General features: G+C 45.3%; 1 long non-coding RNA gene across 1 annotated transcript; it reads right to left on the minus strand.

Moving 5' to 3' along the window:
* Positions 1-8,872: 8,872 nt before the first annotated feature.
* LOC130532624 (uncharacterized) lies at positions 8,873-13,224 on the minus strand. The gene is made up of 2 exons (XR_008952378.1): positions 12,784-13,224; positions 8,873-9,864 (listed from the first exon to the last, which is right to left on the minus strand). It is a non-coding gene; the product is annotated as an uncharacterized LOC130532624 (long non-coding RNA).
* Between the last annotated feature and the right edge of the window lie 143 nt (positions 13,225-13,367).

Here is a 13,367-nt window from a genome sequence, read left to right on the forward strand (position 1 = left end):
AAATTAACGTCCGCGTTGCTAAAAAGAGACTGAGATGTTTCTGTCGAAGAGATTCTCATGGACTCTGTCAGGTTAAAATATAATGGCCAACGACCGAGGTGAGATAAATTAGAACTACACTTTCAAAGGTAACATTGACAAACATGTAAATAATATATGGTGTTCTGCTGTAAAGGTGACTGGAGGCTCTCCTTCATACTCGTCCATATTGCTTTTCTTATGTGTGCACATTTTCCAACTGTCTTCTGTGCATGTCAGGATTTGGAGGAACCTTGTATCTGGTGGAGCAGCTCGGTGTTTTTCTTTCCACGTGTGCTCAGCCATGCTGGAGGTGGAGGATGTTGAAGCGCTGGCAACAAATGGACGAGAGCCTTTAATGTCCTTAAACAAAAATAAAGAACTGAGGGGGAAAGCAAGCTCGTCAGCTGGTGTTCAGAAGACTCATTTATGTCAGACTCTTTGTGAGGGGATTAACATAAATTAAAAAAGGGGAGCTTCTGAGTCTCATTTTTAACAATATGAAACCATTTTCCCCAGCATAAAATATTTAAACAGAGGAGATTCCAAGTCTCCTGCTGTCCCCTCAGAGGAAACATTGAAAGCCCAGCATTGATAACAGTTCTGTTACTGTCAGACTCCCTGACCAGTGTCACCCGTGCTGTTATCTTAACCTTTCCAGGATTAATACACCTTTTCAAGTTTAATGAGATAAGTGACCTGAGAGACTTCTCCCCCTGCTGGGTTCAAAGGCCCCAGGCTTGGAGAAACTGCTTTATCTCAGGCCCTGATTGGCCTGGATGATAGGTGATACTGAGGAACCGCAGTGAACCGGGGAAGTGGCCTCTCCAGAGAGCAGATAGGAACCAGCAACCTTGGCCTCTCCTGTCTGCGAGACTCCCATCAGCGGGGTTCTGGCGTCCCCAGGATGCCGTCTACCCTCTTTGATTCCTCCGTGCGGGCACTTTTACGTGCCTGCCTCCCTCACACGTCCCATCCAGAGCCCGTAAAGCCAGTCTGCCTCTCTCCTGCTATTTTGACAGGACGTGGTTTTAAGTGTTGCTCGAACACGCCGCCAGGCAAACTGACACCCCGAAGGTTCCTAAGTCTTTTCCGAGCCCATGCCAAGCCTCAGGCCTTCGAAGATCTTGCCATTTTGTGGCCCTAGCGCAAACCACTGGGGTTTGTCTCATCGCATCTGGCAAAGCAAACCTCTCTGTATTAACTGGGAACTGAATAACATGAGGCCTGGCTGCAACATCACACATCCTCACACTTCAAAGAGAAGTCCCTGCAAACGTGTTCAAATCCACATTTGATACAGAATATTTGAAATTACAGATTGTTCAGGCTGTCAGACACTCACGCGCTTCCAGGATTGTCAAACACAGGTGCTTTAAATCACCGGACCTCCCAGCAGCCATGGAAATTTGGTTAATTTCTCTATTTCAATGTCAAGATATGTGAAATACAAGATGGTGCTGCACAACAAATGCAGCCGCAGAGGAAACTACTGCAGGGAAAATGCTCTCCAAGGTCCACGCTAGAGGCTTTTCCCATCATTATTTACTGAAGGGACAAAATGAGGGCCCATGAAAGGGTTCCCAAGGCATCCATATGCAATGGAGCTGACACTACATCAGAGGTTAGTTACCGAGGGAATCGTGAGCCTCTGCGCGTGGATGCATGAAGCACGAGCAGCTGGGCAGCAGGTCCGAGACTGAAGGGAAAATGGAAAATTGGACTCCGTTAATGTGCCCTTGTTTGATCTTCTGTGCAATTTCCAAATAACATCAGCGCTCAGATACACCACAGAGGCAACGCGCACGGAGCCCCGTTTCCATAGGCTGGATCAATCAGTCTGAGCCGAAGCCTAAATTGCAATTATAAGAAAAAGGTTAAGAATCCGTTTTAGAAGGTCTCATGAATGGAAAGATGACATTGTGACTTGGATATGAGCTACAATATAATCTAAAGAAAACAATTTGATATAAAGGGCTTTTCTCTGTTTAACATTGCCTATATGAACTGCAATAATGCCACGAATCAAAACAAAACGGATTAACTTCCCTTAAAACTGATCCTGAGGACTCAGTCTTGACCTTCAGAGCTGTCGGCTGGTTTATTTTTGAAGCGTCACAAGATGTTAACATCAGAAACAACTGCATATTTCTTTACATCAACATTTACTGGGTCAAATTATGCACTATTTTGTCTTTATAACCTTTTGTCCAAAGTCATTTTTCCAATCGGTCAATCATGCCTTTTTCTTGATTTTGGAAAGTGTGAACAGCAGATTATCTGCGTTAACTTATGAGAGTGACAGTAAATGTGAAGAGTCGGAGTTGGCTTGCTGATGGATGTCTAAAGTCTTGGCGTGATTTATACAAGGAGTCATGAAATACACCAGCTAATGTGTGACTGGTTTGGGCAGCGTCCAGACTGCCAAACAGCTCTGTGACAGATCCACTGCACAGCATCACAGCTTTAACGGAACAGCACCGTGTAGGCTTGCTGTTGACTGAACATAACACACTACTAATGTTATGGAAGAATGTGTTACCGTACCAGATGGGAGCGAGTGCCCACGCCGGCGGTGAGAGTCGTGACAGAGCATTTCTCTTGACAAAATGGGAAATCACCGTCCCGTGCACATGAGGGAAACAAGTGATTTAAGTGCACAGGATGCCACAAACTGCAGCTCGCCGAAGCTGATGGCAGATTCCTTCATGGTTTAAGGTTTGGTTGGTACTAGCAGCTCAGGCGGCCTCGTGTTCAGCGACACGGTGCCAAGCGAGCGATAGAAATGAGACAGGTGACCTCCACATCCTCTCATTCCCTGTGAATGCTAAATTTTACATGCAGGCAGAGGCCTGGATGCTTCCTGGGGAATTCCCAGTTGGACAATTTTGCTCCTTATTGAAGGTAAACACCAGCTTTCACTCACATTTTCTCATGGACGGATTGTTCTGTTTTCTGGTAGATGCAGCAATTTCACCCCAGCTCGGGTTGGTTGTTACGTCAGTGGCTGCTGTTTAAGTGAAAAATGATAAACTCAGAATGAATTATGCTACGTATACTTATTTAACTTTATCGGCCAACACACATCTGCTTGTTGCCAACATGGATGAACATTTTATCAAAACAGGGCAATGGTTACTTAGACTTCAGAATGAAACTTTGAGACAAACAGTCAAGATTAGTACTAAAATTAATTTAAAACAGAAGCTGAGATTATAGTTATTATATTTACAAGTCTGAATTCATCCACACGCACGCCAGTGCTACAAGCCTGATAGGATTCCACCTGTTCATTCACACATGGTTGCTCATTGGCCACTTTGGGGTTCAGATTTGGGGTTGAGAGTCTTTCTCATGTATACTGGGATGAAACCAGTCATGTTTCGTTCAGCAGAGCGCTAACTCCACCACCTGAACCACAGCTGCTCCCCCTACAGGCTAAAACCCAGAATATCAACTATGTTTGAAAACAATAAAATAAAAGTCATAGTGTGCCATAGTGAGTCATAGTGTAGATACATATATAGGCGTGTGATGTTGAAAAAGTATGCATGCTGTGGGTACTTTGGCTGGAAACCAGCATTCCTGAAGACATCCGCACATATAGATAACATACATTGTCATGACAGACCTCCTGCTGATTTACTGCCTGCTATCTATAGCCTTTTTCAGAATGTTGACACGAGCTGCTTATTGCAATACCTGACATAAAAGGATGACGTAGATATTTGTCAAGTTTGCATTGTGTTCAGATTAGAAAAGAAGATAGAGGTTACAGTACATAAATACAACTTCAATACATAGGAGACAATAGCCTGTTGGAAAGAATCCCCACACTGAATATTTGCTCAATGTTATCACTTATATTTTGGCCGCAGTACAGAGATTCCACGAATTTTGAGAAATTGATAGCAGATTGCCAGCAAGATGCTTTCTGGCAAGAAGGAATGGGTAGAAACCATGAGTGCTCTTTTACTTTCAGATAAATTGTAAAGTGATTAGTCTTTAAACGGCTCCGTTTGAAACTTCAGAAACATGTCGACTCGGTAAACAGCAGCCTGAACTACCGGTCCAAGTTTGGAAGTTAACTGCATGGAAGTCTGTCTAGATTAGAGGGACAGGAATTGTTTAAATTCCTCCTCCATCCCAAAAAAGTATTTTTTCTAACGAGGCATTTGTAGCGTCTGTTTTTTTCCCTCTAATAGGGAACGTCAGGTGTCAGTCAACAATAGACTGGCAACCTGGGGAGCTGTAGCAGCGCTGGTTCTCTGGTGCTGCACTTGGATGGAGATGAGAAAGCATGAGGAAAAAGACAGAGGTCTGCTTTCTATAAAGTTCTGGTATCCAGAGAGGCGGCTCCACTTCATAATCATAAATCACCTCGATGAAAATATGGGGTTCGTCATATCCTAACGTCACGGGGAGGATTCGGAATGAGAAAGACGGGACTGGCAGTTCTCCTGACGCCTCAACTTAAAAGGAAAAATTAAAAATTTCCAAAGTTATCTGCTTGTTTTTATGGGATGTTGTGCACGAGGGGAACGCCGACGCCTGGACTTTAAGGTAAACGCCTCCTCTCCTTAGAACAAATGGGTGTTTGGAACCAACATCTACGGCTCCAAGCCCAGCGGAGGACTGAGATCTCTGACCTCGGCCTGTCTTGCGTTGCGGCCAGCTCCAGCCCGTGCATGTAATACTGTTTGTAAGGAGAAAACTAAACAGGGAACAGCACTGAGGCATGACAGGAATGTGTTTCCATTGGAGGGAGCTCCAAAAAAGAGCAGCGAAAGGCAGAACGAGAATAAATGTTGGGGCAAAGTCGTCTCCTAAAGGGCTACGCACTTGGGCCGAAGCGGAAGACTAATGTTATTGTACATCGGCTGTCACTCCGCCAGTGCTCCTTCGCCAATTGGTGGACGGCCTTCCTACTGGTTTCCCTCCCACCTCTCGCTCTCTCTTTGTTTGCTCAGGTGGCCAATGACACAGTTCTAAATGAGCCCCAATGAGCCCCCCCCCCCAACATTTTCTGCATGCAATGCCGTGGACTGTGTCATCGGGCCTGCGGAGGCGAAGCTTCAAACCAGGATCACAAGCAGGAAGTCAAAGGACAAGTACTGAATTAGAGCAGGACTCAGCCACAAACGGAGGCAAACGGAGGGAGAGAGGGAGCCGGGGTGGAAGAGCAGTAAACTGGGACAGAGGACAAGCGAGAGCCTGACCAATCAGAGACGGGTGGTTGTAAACCACGCCGGCCATCTCCGTGTACAGTGCACGGAGGTTGTCATGGAACAGAGCTGTTTGGAGTTTATTTGATCATGCCATGCCGTCCCAGGCCCTCTGTCAGTAATCTCACTCTGAGACTAATTACAGTGTAAACACGACATTAAAGTCTGTAGCCCACTCCGCCTCACTATTTACCTTTTTGTCCTAACAATCCCGACATCCTCTGCAGATTGATTTCCTGCACACAAAACTGCCTCCCGCTTGAGTTTATTTGTCTTAAAACTTGTATGCGACCCGAAGAGAAGTCAGCAGAGTTGGTCCCACCTGCAGAATTCTGCTCGAAAAGTGGCACAAACAGCCATCCGGATTGTTATATAACGGCTGCCTGCCACCAGTGTTCAACACTCGCGGGTGGCAACCGGCCGCAGAGCCCAACATCTTACTCTTTAGCTCGACTCGCATTGATTAGCACATGCGCGGCTGCTGAGGAGTGGTCACCAAATGTCAGTCACCTGCGTGGCTCTGCCGGGGAACGTAATTGCTACCACATGGACCCAAAGGGCCGGAAGAGAATGCTTTTAAGGCAGCCGGAGAGTTATGGCTTCCAAGATCTTTAAGAGCATAAAATAAACAAGGAAACTGCTACTGCATGCAAGTCTGTGTCTTTTGTACTATCCATTCATGAAAATTGTAGCTTACTTGACCCTACCCACTCAAGGTTGTTAAAACAGTAGTAGAGGAAGCACTCGTCTTCTTTTGAAATATGAAATACTCCTAATTTAACCTCGTTTGGTTTTGCAAAGCAATTTCCGGATGTCAGAATGTTCCCATTAGGCTGCTTCTTTACATCATAGCTAGCTAAAGCGAGCTCAGTTTCCTGCCACACAACGCCCACATTTGAGGCTGAATGTATGTTTGCGTGCGTGAGGTTGATCTTGGGAATTGTGGTATAGTTGCGTAAAGACCTCTCATTTGACAGGCTCGACTTGCAAGTAGAAAAGTTTCTCTTGTTCTCTTGTTGTTTGATTCTTCAGCCGACACCTGAGCAGCACCGATGGGTGGGAGGTGTTTGCTGTCGGGGAGGTGTGGGTTGTTTCACAAAGCACAGACAGGAAATGAACCCTGGTATCAAGCTCGAATCAGCTACATCTGGACTCAATTATTCATCCTGGTTGTTTTTTCGGTGGGTGATAAATGATTTAGCCGCTGACACCACTTCTCAAATGCAAATATGTCTGCGATCTAGTACAATGCAGAAATACATGTATAGAGGACAAGATGAAGTGTAGGGTGATATGAACGCTCTGGTTTTGCAGACCCACAAACGGTGTTAGATCACAGCATGGAATCATTTTATTGCAATATCTTTTTTTATCTTCCAAGGACACTGTTCTTTTAGATATTAGTCGAATTTCGTCAGCAACAATTCTTCCTAGCTTGATTTGATTATTAACTCTATTTTCTCTGCCATGATTAACGGCATTCTTTGACCATAAATCCCCCCAAAAGCCTTCAGTAATTTGAAAACAATGCAGGCCCGTTATTATCTTTATCTTGACACCAGCGGCTGATGTTTAAGCTGATTTTGTTGCACTTTCACGCAGGGCGGAGAAGAGCAACAACACTCAAACATCGCTCCAGTCCAAATGAAACACTGGCATTTTTTGCTGTGACCACAGACGGATGTTTAATAGCTCCTTGGAGGTTATGAACTGTTGACAGTTAATAAGTCATAAAATCTGCCTTTAAAAAGAGGGGTGGATGTTAGATTCCATCTGCAGGGCACCCAGTACAAAGAACCGGAAAGTAAATAGCCTGCAATGAAAGTGGACTGGGATCTGTCATTGGCTGCTCATGGAGAGTCTCTAGAGCATGTCCCTCAACGTTTCCTGATTTCTAGAGGCGTAGAGGAAAAATGACCACATTACTGAGTAATTTTCCCTCAATGTACACTGGCTTTTTCTTTTTGGGGGGGATTTTTGAAGACCGCGGGGCCTTGAAGGTAGGAGCCAGCCCAGCGCAGGCAGCTGACCTTCATGATTACACCTTGTATTATTGTACTTGTCATCTATTTTCTTTGGCCCTTGGGATGTTTGCCATGGCAACAGCCCACAGCGGGCTGTCGGGGGCTGACCCACGCTGTCCTCTGCATTTCCCAGCTTGGCCGTGATGAAGGGAAGTCTCTGCCCGTGATCCCTAACCCCTGATGAGGAGACTTCTCGATTTCAGCTCTAGGTCCTCCGTGGGCCCCCTGTCCCTCTGCTCCTTCATCACTGCTCCCCAGTTCACCCAAACAGGGCATCCCTAAATTAAAGCAGTTCTTTTTCTGAACCTCTTAGGTTCGCTTCGACTTGGATGACTGACAACATTTCTAACCCTAACTTTAGCCGACTCCTGCGCCACCTGAGAAAAGATGGTCACCAGTGAGGAAAGACAGATCCGGTCGGGTTGATGGAATTTTTGAATGCTGTTTCAGCCCACGTAGACACGACACGCTCTGCACAAGATCTGTAAACCTGTCTGCACGCTGCACGTCTCGACCTCGACATGCTGCCACGGACGCAGGACGGAAAGCAAAACTCCGCAGACGCACTCAGGCGACTTTACCTGGCAGCAAAACTAACAGCGTTTTGGCCGCCTGCTCTACAGATTTAAATTGTTTTTGTGCCACGGAGAAGCAAAACGTTCTGTTTTTTGTGTCCTGAAGGGTTGAAAGACAAAAATCTATTTACAAAAGCATGAAAATATTTTATCACTAGCAGCAGGGGCAGGAGTGTTTTAACGACCCGATCCACAGGCCTCTGGCTGGATGCAGGCTCGCTCAGACTGCAGAGATCCCGCTGGTCTGCCTGCCAACCCTTTGGGGCAGTGCTGAGATGAAACAGATAAGATAATTATCTCTAATGAAATCCAGATATTCTGCCCCGTCTGGATGAGAACTATCTGAGGCCTTTTCTCCTGTTTCCTTCTTTTTTTCAGAGGGGTGTTCCATATTGATCTTGAATTTGAAGGGAGACTGCAAGTTGGTCCCTAATTCAAACCAGAGCTCCTGCACCAGCCCCGGTGCAGCTTTGATACCTTTTGAAGTTCCGCGAGCGAACCCGCCACAGTCAGCCTGCCGGACCCGGTCGTCATGACAACCCTAATTATCTTCCTTTACAGCCTCGTTTTTAAACAGGAAGGCGGCCATTATGTTCTTCGGGCATTTGCATCTCTCTGCGGCAAGTGTTAAAGGTCGGGGAATGAAGCAAAATAACACGTAATACGAACACGTCAGAACGAAATGTTGCACGCTCGAGAAAAAAGAACAGAAAGGTGACTCACGGCAACACATTTGATAGTCTGACAGGCATTTCTATTGTGAAACATTTCTCACAAAATTACTCACTTAAACATGTGTTCACAAAGACGTTCCAGAGCTCTGCGGGGGGGTTTCAGCTGAGGTTTGACTGAACCACCTCTTTGTACTTTGAGATGTCTTTCGCGTTGTCTCAGTGCTTTTTTTTTTACGGGCACGTCACCCTGTTTTTCCCATCAAACACCAAGCAGCTCCTTCTCCTTTACCGGAAAACACCGACAAGTTGGGAAAAGTCGAAAAATTGTGAAATAATAAGCCAGCCATCCACTCTGCTCAATTATTTTTTGCTTTAATGAGTTGACATTTATCTTAACACAATACATTAGTCATCTTTACAACGTGATAATGTAGTCCTAATACTAGATAAACACAGCGCTGTTTTTCCTGATGGTTTTCCAGTCGTGTTCAGATGTCTTCTGTGGAAACTTAATGTGCCATTTCTCCACTTTTGGATCATGTAAGACTGTAGCGGGTTGCCCAGAAGCAGACTAAACGGCTGTGTTCACATGGTAAAGACATATGCTAATGCTAAAGCTGCTAAGGCACATTGTCTGTCATAAAAGGTTTAAGGTTTCTGTGTTTTGCTTGATGTCAGCCATGAGATTTGCAACCCTTGAATATTAGCAAAAGAGATCATCAGTAAACTGATCAAAAGCTATAAAGTCAATTCAGTCTATCATTCAGATCTCGGGCTGAACTAGCTGGGCTCCACCAAAGGTCACAGAGTGCTGCGAATCAAAGGGGGAGCCAGAGGTCGACCAAACAGGCTTTTCTCCCTCTGCCCTCATGCAAAACTATCTGACAAACACCAGCGATCCTCTTTGAACTTGATTTAGCACCGAGGTCACAAACAGCCGGCCCTCTGTTTATGGAGGACAAAGCCAGCGCGCTGATGACGTGGAGATAAAGGAGTTAGATTATCAGCAGCTTCTTAATGGGCTCTCAGACAGACACTCAAGGTATTAACCCGGTCTGCGGGGAAAGAGGTGGTTTTCACTTTTATGTACAGGAAAATGTGTCATTGTCTGTTGAGTTTGACCACTGACTGATGCTGGTGGCAAAAATGGAACATCTTTGTTAAAACCCAAGCAAAACTCTTCTCTTTTTACTGATTTACAGCTATATCATACATACAGGGGAAAAAAATACCAGATTTTCGATTTTTACTGTTGGCGTCCTGGTCTTGGTCCTCTAACCAGCTCACACTCATAGTTGCCTGATCTTGACGCCATGTGTGAAGAATCAGCGTCCCCTCGTCGCTGCTCCTGCCGGAATGTGTGGAAATAAATACACGGTGAGTCACCGATTACAGTTTATAGAATATCAAAACCAGCCGAGGAAACATGACGCATTAAAATCCTGTTTACTCAGCGGAAACTTGTAACTTTGAAGACTCGCTCTAAACACTAATGCAGTTGAATGTTGGGAGTTATTCCTGGGTTATTTTAAAATCTAGACAATAGCGAGTTTTTTCCCCCTTGTTGAGACGCTGCGTCTGCCTCAGAATTCATTAAAGTGCTCCAGAGAGAATAGGGGGCTCATTGTTACCCCAGGTAACAACACATCAATTATCAGCTGAGACTGTTACAGTCCTGGTATTCAGCTTGGGTGCGACTGGTGGCCAGCAGGTTAATGAAGGGAGCAATGGGATTAATACCCACAGAGTGGAGCGCCCTCGGGGACAGAAGCAGGGACGCGGCGTCATTAGGGGCCTGTTAACCTCTGGGCAGTCTGCGCAGGGCTGCAGATCTCCCTCCGCGCCCCAATAAGGCTCAAACTGTGCTCCTCTCACATGCAGGGAGGAGGTTGCTAATGGGCTGAGGCTTTAGAGCACTTCACCGGGACTGTTCACACCACACATGCTCTGCTGATTTCACTTTCCACCATCACTCAGATCTCTCTCTATGTGTGGCGCCCTCGCCAAAAAAAGCAATATTTGGACACTCATCAGACAGTTGTGAGGTATTATTTCCCCCTCTTTTGTATTTCATGCCTGGATTGGGCCTGCAGTTATATACATTTATATATACACCCCATCTTGATTGGGCCCAAACAGAGATGTTTAGAATAGCTGCGCTGGACGACGACTGGCCTCCACTTTGTATGTTTATGCTTCCTGTGAGAGGCCCTCTATTTAGGGACAACCGGAGAACACAAATAATCATCCCCCTCCAGTCAAAAATCTGCTTTTATTATCGGCGCAGAGTTGCCATGCTTTTGTGTACGCTCATGCTGCCTTCTGATTGCCTGTTTATTATTACAGCGTTTCTGCTGAGCCAGAGGAGACCCGGCCAGGTCTTCGGAGGTGCCAAGCCTTTTTCTTGCCTTTTCCTCTCTATGACATCATTGTGTATTCCCCTAAAACACACATACACATGCTCGCGCCTTGGTTACAGCTTGGGTGGCGGACAAGGTGCACACGCTGTAGCTGGGGGGGTGTTTTCTGGTCCTGGACACTGTCATGTCATCGTGCCGCGACGCTCTGTGACCCAGGGGCCTCTTACTGCGATAAAACGCGGGGCTGGTTATGGCATTTTTAGTCCAAATCTGTAATTTGCCAACTTAAACATGGTGCCAGTCCACAAGCCTTCAATTTAAACAAGCATTCATTTGCTGTGTACTCAAACAGTCAGTTGTGTCCACTTTTACTAAAGTGGACATCTCAAATAGGAATGGCTTCCACGCCAGGACAGCGCTAACTCACCAAACGCAAGGATTTATGTTGTTGTGTCACTGAAACCAATAACTGGTAGCGTTGATGGATTCTATGAAAGAACCATTCAAATTAAGTGTCCACATTTTTCAGTTCAAACCGTGAAAAAACAAATGATCAAAATAAGCTTTGTTAGGCCCTCCACACTGAAAACTGATCAATAAAAGAAAGAGTTCCTCTGGCCTGGCTCTGAAATGAGGTATCCCTGGAGAAGCAGCGTTCAGGCGTGTTTTTGCATTCAAAGAAAAACGCACTGGAAGGAGATTCCTGTGTATTTACATCAGGTGACGACCCTCTCTGAGCAACAAGCGCTGCCAAGAACATAACGTATGATGTTTGCAGAAATTCCCTGATTATTACGAGAAACACTGTCCAAAAAACACAGCCGAGTAAGACGTCGCTGATATAACCCAGGAGGGGAATTTTCTTTGCCATTTTGCAAATGCTGCCCTGTTAGTGAGTGAAACGCTGAAAGGTAAGAAGAGCTAGGACAGAAACTGAGCTTTACTCTCTTTCTTTAAGCATATATATATTATATATTTGGGCTTTTAGTCTGCCGACCCATCTATACGTCTGACCTGTTGCTGTCAGTGTCAGACCCTCGCAGCAGGTACCCGCTCACCCAGGACCGTGCACGCACGCCTGCTCATATATCAGAGCCTATAATTTCACTCACCTCTCGGGTCACTTTGGGTATTTCAATAAACTCTCTGCCTACATGTTTATTTTTATTGTGAACATCTGACTTAAATTTTAGGGGGCACAAAATGGATTCTGCTAAACTATTAAATACAGACAGCTTTAATGCAGTTACTGTATCTTTTCCTAGTATAGTTAATTTAGTAAATGATGTAATTTTTAGGTCTAATTTTTGCTAAAACCTGGCATTTGAAAAACTTTATAAAGTGTCCTTTAAAAAAAGGATAAATAAAATGGATTCGCTGTTAAACGAAAACTGTCAAAATAATTAGAAAATAGTTAAAGCAACAAAATATATGGCAAAACGTAGATCCAGACGTGTATATATGGACATTTGTATACACGTACACACATGCATATATACATTAGCATCCTTTATTACTCTTTACCAGCTGGGCCCATGTGTTTATCGCCTGTTACAGCTCATTCTCTCAGTTCTCTATCTAATTAGGAGGCGATCATTGTAATTTCCCCCACAACAACAACAACAACAATAATATTAATAATAATAGATCAAGTCATCATTTGGAGTTATTTTATCTACAGATCTTTAGGCCCCTCATTAATCAATATTTTGCCCTTTTGGAGCTGCTCCTGCCCTTTCAGCATTCTCCCCACTCCACCCACGTACCCACCCACAGGCCTCGCGCGCGCGCGCACGCACACACTGAGGTTTGAGGTATTGTCCGGTACTTTTGCAAGTACCCGTCCCTTTTAGAACCATGGGGTTAGTCCCCTTCGGCGTAGCAGAGGTTCTTCCCTCGCTGCTCACCTTTCGCTCCTGCGGCTCCACGGAAACATCTGCAGGTGTCCACGTTTATAAATCCATGTGATCAAACCTCTGGTGATCTGAATGAACGACCTCTGCAGCCTCTTTGTGCGTGTCTGCGTGGAAGCGGAGCTGCTCTGAGCTCCTTCTCTCTGTCTCTCCCTCTCCCTCTCTGCAGAGGCTGCACGGCGAACCGCTGCATGAACATCTGCTCACTTCACGTGACTTTTTTTTAAAAATACTAACATCTGTTCTAAATAGGTTTCATTCTTTGCCTCTGCGTCGCGTCAATTGCCAACTGCTTCTCCCCTGAAAGAAGGGAGAGGGGAATCTTACTGAAACTTAACCTGCACTGGGCCAGAATGTGAATTCTTTTAGCTGTAAAAATCCCATTCTTTCGCGTCCCACGCCGAAACCGTCTGTGCGTGTTCGAACGGCCCCTGCTTATTTATCTAGCATTTAGAGGAAAGACTAAAATGTAAGGATTTTTTTTTGTAAAAGCCGCGTTTTAATTTCAGTTATGCCTCCGTGTGTGTGTATATTTTTCCACTGAAACTCTCGGGCCTGTTTTCCTCCATGCTGCCTTC

This window comes from Takifugu flavidus, chromosome 10, assembly GCF_003711565.1.
Source record: "Takifugu flavidus isolate HTHZ2018 chromosome 10, ASM371156v2, whole genome shotgun sequence".
NCBI lineage: Eukaryota > Metazoa > Chordata > Actinopteri > Tetraodontiformes > Tetraodontidae > Takifugu > Takifugu flavidus.